We start from the raw sequence: 7,541 nt of genomic DNA, 5'->3' as shown, positions 1-7,541 counted from the left end.
ATAACAGAAGTCTAATTCATTATTGATTCAGCTGAAGTGTAACTCTTTGAATTCCTTCCACGCATTCGTACGCGCACATGAGCGCTCGTATCAGTTGTGCATCGACGGATATATGATTCCCTGGATGAGGTGCGAGATGTGATTTCGTGTGTTTGATATTGGGCCAGTCTGGGGTACTTGAGGCGGGTTTTGTCTGTAGCTGGAGTACGAAAATTTCGATTGTGTGAGCACGTGCTTATATGTTCGTTGGTGTCACTTTTAGTGGGATTCGTGATTTGAGGGCTATGTGTGAGTATGATGTGACCGCGAGATGAGTTCATATGATTTGAGTGTGACGAGAAGGTATTGCTGAAGGTTTCACCTATTTGAGACTCCAGGTATGTTTCTAGACTCGTTCGACGAACGAACGTTTGTTTAAGAGGGGGAGGATGTAACGACCGATTCATTCGTTTGAGAGTTCTAGCCACATTTCCCCATCTATGCTTATTTTATATGTTGTTCAGCTGTGTGAGTTGTATCGAATTGGTAGGTTTGGGTTCGAAGTAGTTTTGGAGTGAAATGAACACTTAGTCTCTTAATTAGAAAGTTAAGTTAGAAAAGTCAACCGGAAGTTGACTTATGAGTAAAAGAATTCGGATTTGGATTTTTATGATTCAATTAGATTCGTTGGGTAATTTTAGAATTTGGAGTGTGTCCGGAATATAATTTGGAGGTCCGTAGTAGAATTAGGCTTGAATTGGCAAAAGTTGGAAGTTTAGAAGTTCTTAGGCTTGAATTCGAGGTTGATTTGGTATTTTGGTGTGGTTTTGGGTGTTCCGGAGGTTTGACTAAGTTCGGGTAGTGATACATGCTTGTTGGAATTGTTGGTTGAGGTCCCGAGGGCCTCGGATGAGTTTTGAATAGGTTTGGGTTGTGTTGCGCTCGTTTTTCTTATGTTTCGACGTCGTTTCTTCAAGCATAAATGATATCATATTGAACAAATGAGCTCCGATTTCTTTTTTGATTCAATCATTAGATCCGTATTGTAATTACGGACCTGTAGCAAAAAGAATCATCGAATTTGGACATCGTATGAGGATTTTATGGTCATTTTACTAAAAATCAGGTTGCTAGATTTTTTCAGAGTAATTACGAAATTGCCACTAGCGGCGTATTTAAAAATCTGCACTATTTGCAAATATTAAAACCTACATATCTCCTTCGTTATAAGGTCAAATTGAGTGATTCAAAAGCCTAACTTGACTAGAATTTCACAAGGAATCCATTGGAGGCATAAAAAACGAGTTTTGGGATCGTTTGGCACGAGAAACGAGACAGAATAGCTGGTAGAAAAATATGCAAAACTAGGGTTTTCATATTTTGAGTTGGGGAGCTCGGATTTGGGCGATTTTGGAGGCGATTTTCACCATATGCATTGGGGTAAGTGTTCTCTACTCGATTTTGATTATAATTTATGAATCCATCTTCGTTTTTGGTATTTGATTGATGATTTCAAAGTGAAATTGAGGGAGTCAGGGTTTGAGTTTTGGAGAGTTTTGAGTGAGGATTTGAGGGACCAAACGGAGTCCGATTTTGATAAATTTTATATGGTTAGACTCGGGAGAGGACGGGGATTATTATTCTTCCATTTTGACTGATTCCGAGATGTGGGACCGGGGGCCGGGGGCCGGGGGCCGGGTTTTGGCCGAATTCAGATTTTTGGCATGTTTATGTAGTTTTTATTGTGTAATTCGATTCTTTAGACTATGTTGATAGTAGTATTCTGATTATGGTTAGATTCGAAGCATTTGGAGACCGAGTCGAGGGACGAGGACATCCCGGAGTAGGATTTTACGCTGTTGAGGTAAGTAACAGTTTTAACTTCCGCTTTGAGGATATAAACCCGGAGAAATTGATATCATGTGATTGTTTGGTGGTGATACCCACGCTAGGTGACGGGCGTGTGGGTGTGCACCGCGAGGGATTGAGACTTGGTCCGTCCTGTGAGGCCTAATGGCTATTATCTGTGAATATGTGTTTACTTGTTGTTGAACTTGTTTGCCTTCATGTTAGAGAACCTGTTTAGGTTTTATTCATGCTCACATTATTTGTACTCAGTCATAGAAATTATTGTACATGTTTACTTCCGCCTCTATTATTTGATAATATATTGTGATACTTGATGTGGGATGTGTCCTCTTATTTGTTGATAATGGTGAGGCTAGTGAGGTACATGATTGAGTGAGGCCGAGGGCCTGGTTGTAAGGATATTAATACCATAGCGCGTGAGTTGTTCGCGTAGCACATGAGTTGACCGTGCGGGTCCAGGTATTGATACCATAGCGCGTGAGTTGTCCGCGTAGCACATGAGTTGACCGTGCGGATCCAGGTATTGATATGATGGCACGTGAGTTGTCCGTGCTTAGCGTAGAGTGTTAAGTGTATTGAGTGTATTGAGTGTTGAGTGTGGAGTGCTGAGTGCGAGTGCTGAGTGAAGGAGTGACATTGTTGTGAGGTTGCATTTACTTTTGTTGTTGCTGCATTTATCTGTTATTTCTTTGTGGCATTTACTGAGTTATGGAATTTACCTGTTTATTCCTGTTATTTTTAAAATTGTGAAAAATAAATAATTGGACTATTTTGCTCAGCTCGTCACTACTGCTCAGTTCCTTAGTTATTTCTGTTACTACTGAGGTGGTTGTACTCATACTACACCTTGCACTTTATGTGCAGATCCAGGTGAGTTAGAGCGCGACGATCGTTGAGTTCAGGCCGGCTATCTTTGGAGACTGCAAGGTAGCTGCTAGCGTCCGCAGGGCCTTATTACTCCTTTTATCATTTCTTCTTTGGACAGTTAGACAGTTTATATATCTCAGTTCAGAGTTTTAGACGCTCATGACTTAGTGACACCCCGATGTTTGGGACTCGTTTCCGTATTTTATATCATTTAAATTTAGAGTTTTAGTTGATCAAGAATTTAATTATTGGAAATGTTTTATTAAATTCTTAAAATCAATCAATAGTAATATTTTGGGAATAGGCTTGCCTTGTAATACGATAGGCGCCATCATGACCAAGGTTAGATTTTGGGTCGTGACATTAATGGCCTAAACACCCCAAATCCCTGGCCCATTTCACAGAGCCCAAGCCAAACGAGCCTCTAATTTGACCCGGTCGGGGACCGACTCATTTGGCCCGCCCCGTTTCCTATTCGATCTTGGCCATTGATCTTAAATGATCAACGACCCATAATAAATCCCCCATTCTCCTTTTATCCCCGTGACCAAACCCTAGAGAGCACTTATCTATCCACAACCGCCTAACCTGCTCTCCTCTCCCTTAGAGGCCAAATCCGAGCCGACCTAAAAGATCCCAGCATCCTTCCTCATACACGTTCATACGCGGATCCTACTTACCTTTTCTATTATTATTATTCATTTATGGTAACTTTCGCTACCATTATACTTATGGCAAGTTCGATCCTCACAGATTTGGCTTTGATTATATGGTTCTAGGTGCGTTTGTGGTTCTATACACTGGAGAAGAGAAAGCTCTCTCTTGTATCTAGTATATCTTCGTTGATTCCGTCGTGATTACGGCTTGTGAATGATTCGCCCTGAATTCGTACCATCTAGGGTTTGGGTTCTAACTCTTTTTTTATTGGTTCTATCATTGATTGCATGTGATATTTTCTATCCTTATTTTGTGTTTAATTGATTATCTTCTATGTTTGTTCGTTCAACTTTTACCACTATATAAGCCCTTCCCTAAATCCCCCTAAGAGAAACCTGAATGACTGCATTATTCTCTCATTCTCACTTATTATACTCTGAAACTTGAGACCTTGGCCAGCTGAAAGCCAAGGCCACTATAATTTAACTATGTTCTCTTTTCGCTGCGAGCACTGCCCGGAGTTCACTCGAAACTCTTGTGAACTCTAATGCACTGTGATTTTGGGGATTCTGCTTCTCTTTGCTACTGTTAATTGAATTACTGCTGGAAATTTCTCTTCTCATTTGCTTGTTCATTAATTCTGTCACGACCCAATTCCATTATAGGTCGTGATGGCGCAAACACCGTTGTTTGGCAAGCCAACACTGATCAAGCTAGTGGTTTCCTGTTTAAATAAATTATTAAGTGGTAACATTTCCTTATTTGTTAAAGATTCAGAAATTTGCCAGTGTAACATAAATAAATGGAAGGAATGAGTACAAATCGAAATCATGTAAGCAAACCCAAAATCATAAGTCTACTAGGGTGTGTGCCAAGATCTGGTGTCACAAGTGTGTGGGCAATATAGTAGAATATACAAAACAATGCTAGCCTACTGTGTGAAAGGAAATAGACAACAAAGTAAAACATAAGGGAGACTCCAGCAGCTGCAGAACGGCAGCTCACCGTGAAGTCTCGAGGTGGGGATCAACTATGCGTGCCAGATGGGTAACTAGATGCACCTACCTCAGATCCTGTACAATTAAGTACATAAGTGTAGTATGAGTACATAAACAACATGTACCCAGTAAGTATCCAGTCTAACATTGAAGAAGTAGTGACGAGGGGTCGACTTTGACACTTACTATGGGCTAACAATAATATAATCAAAGTGTTATACTAAGCATGGATTTCATGAATAATACTGAAAGCTCAATAACCGGAAATGACGAGATTTTCTTTCGCATTTATAAATTTCAAATAAAGTTTTGTCATTTAATAGCTTACATTTCAAGACATTTAAGCAGTATCAATCATGGAGAGTTCCAAGAATTATCATGCGCAAATTATGCCGAGGTCGTACGGTCCGATCCAACATAATATTTAAACTATGTTATCGGAGGCTCGAACGGCACGAATCATAGATGCATCTATTTACTACCGAGGCGTTCGGCCCGATCCACAAATAGCAATTATTTTCAAAGGAAACACAAATTTCACATATACGGTCAAGTATTCAATTAAATCTTCAAGTAAGTGAATTTAACCTTTTACACATCTTTTATCAAATTCCAATGACTTAAGTAATTGAATTAGCAAGTAAGGCCGCAAACATTTCAGGTAAAGCATGATATGAGTCCTAAACTAGCCGGACAATAGCAAAATAGTAGCTACGTACAGACTCTCGTCACCTCGTACATACGTAGCCCCCACAAATAGGTACACACATTTATTTAATTCACCTATGGGATTAATTCCCTCTTACAAGGTTAGAAAGGAGACATACCTCGTCTCAAAGCCTACTTCCGAATTCAAGAATGCACTCAAACCCTCAAATATGAGCCAAACAATCCAAAACTATTCAAATAGCGTAGAAACTAATCAATATATGTTCAAAATTTTACATTCTAACTATCTAAGTGAGTACCCAATCCTAGATTTAAGGTTAAAATTCACCCCCGGGCCCACGTGCCCGGATTCCGAAAATTTTCAAAGAAAGTTGTTACCCATAACCTTAGGGACGTAAATATATGATTTTCACTAAGTTTCATAATCATTTTCGTGGTAAAATCTCATTTTTATTAAACCCTAGGCTTTTCATCTAAACCCATGATTTCTACCAATTTTCACGTTGGAATCTAACCATAACCTATGTATTAATCTCACATTAAGTGAAATTAGTTACCTCACAAGGCTAGGTCAAAATGCCCTCCTTAAAAGCTCTCAAATCGCCCAAGAGTGGAAGAAAATATGATAAAAATGGCCTAAGCCCATATTAAATGAGGCTCACTGCCTCAAACGATTTCCGCACCTGCGGTCATAGGGCCGCACCTGCGCCCTCGCTTCTGCGGACAAGAGTCTGCTTTTGCGTAAATGCCCTGGGCCGGCTGCTGTCGCATCTGCGGACGGGTACCCGCTTTAGCGGAGGGAGGGCCACACCTGCAAAACCTGGCTGCCCCTCCTTTGCCGCATCTGCGTAGCTTGGCTGGCACCTACAGCTGGCCAAGCGCAGGTGCGATTATGACAGACCGGTGCATTCAGCTGTTGCTCTAAATTCTCCACTTCATCCGAGCCTCATCCGATTGGCACTTGGGGCCCCTAGGGACCTGCCCGAACATACCAACAAGTTTGGAATCATAAAATGGATCCGCTCGAACTCTCAGAACGCCAGAAACAACATTAAAACTAAGAATCACACCCTAAAACCAATTGAATCAAACTTAAGAACTTCAAGTTCTTCAATTTACTTCCAATGCGCTGAAACGTACTTATACTACTCTGAATGACACCAAATTTTGTGTGCAAGTCTTAAATGACATCAAGGAACTATTGTCGGTCTCGGGATTCCGTTTGGACCTCGATATTACCAAAACCTCGCTCCAAACCAAATTTAAAGAACTTCTAAAACCTTCAAGAACTAACTTTCACTATTAAGTGCCAAAACGCTCCAGGGTCATCCAAAAGCCGATCCGAACATACGCCCAAGTCAGAAATCAACATAAACCTGTTGGAACCGTCAAATCCTGATTTCGAGGTTGTTTACTAAAAATGTTGACCGAAGTAAAACTTGGCCTTTTAAGCCAACCTTAAGGAACCAGGTGTTCCGATTTCAACCCGAACTCTTCGAAATCCCAAACTAACCATCCCAGCAAGTCATAAATCAGTAAAAGCAAGTACGGGAAGTATCATTTAGGGAAATGGGGTTCTATAAAGCGAAACAACCGGTCGGGTCGTTACATTCGTAATTGTAAGTGTCTTTGACTCTCGCAATTTTATTTTCTTGTGCTTATTTCATGCTCTGTATATCTATGTCGCTTAATGTCACGACCCAAGTTCTCCCTCCGTGAGATGTCATGACGGCACCTAGTCTCTATGACTAGGTAAGCCTAACATTTGCGGAATAATAAAAAGAAAACATAAATTTAACAACTAACTATAACAGTAATAACATAACTGATAACCATGCTGCTCGGCATGCACAATAGCCAACTCCTCAATACTACATAGTCTTCCTAAAACCCGGAACATCACGAGTCACAAACTACAGAAGGAAAACTAGTATCTCTATAGATCAGAGTCTAACAAAAGAAGTACAGAAGATGATGGACATAGGGGAGAATAGAGGGGGACTCCGAGGTCTGCGGACGCGGCGGATATACCTTGAAGTCTCCGACTGTCGCTGCTCACTGATGATGCGGCTGGCAAGAAGTACCTGGATCTACACACAAAAACATGTGCAGAAGAGTATCATGAGTACACCACAACGGTACCCAGTAAGTGCCAAGCCTAACCTCAGCCGAGTAGTGACAAGGTCATGTCAAGGCCCTACTAGTATATATATATATAAAATAAGACAGAACAAAACATCGCAGTATAATAAAAGACGGAAATGTAAGAAGAAGTAAATCACAGAAAACAATACAACACAATGTACAGAAATAACCATAGGGGATCTCCCGAGATGCAGTCTCGTAGTCCCAAAAGTAAACGTGCAAGGGGATCTCCGGGATACTGTCTCGTAGTCCCAAAGTAAATTTGCAGGGGGATCTCCCTGAATACGTTCCGTAGTCCCAAAAGTAAATATGCAGGGGGATCTCTCGGAATACCGTTCCATAGTCCCAAAATAAATA

Source organism: Nicotiana attenuata, unplaced genomic scaffold, assembly GCF_001879085.1.
Source record: "Nicotiana attenuata strain UT unplaced genomic scaffold, NIATTr2, whole genome shotgun sequence".
NCBI classification, from domain to species: domain Eukaryota; kingdom Viridiplantae; phylum Streptophyta; class Magnoliopsida; order Solanales; family Solanaceae; genus Nicotiana; species Nicotiana attenuata.
Note: the sequence above shows the minus strand (reverse complement) of the source record.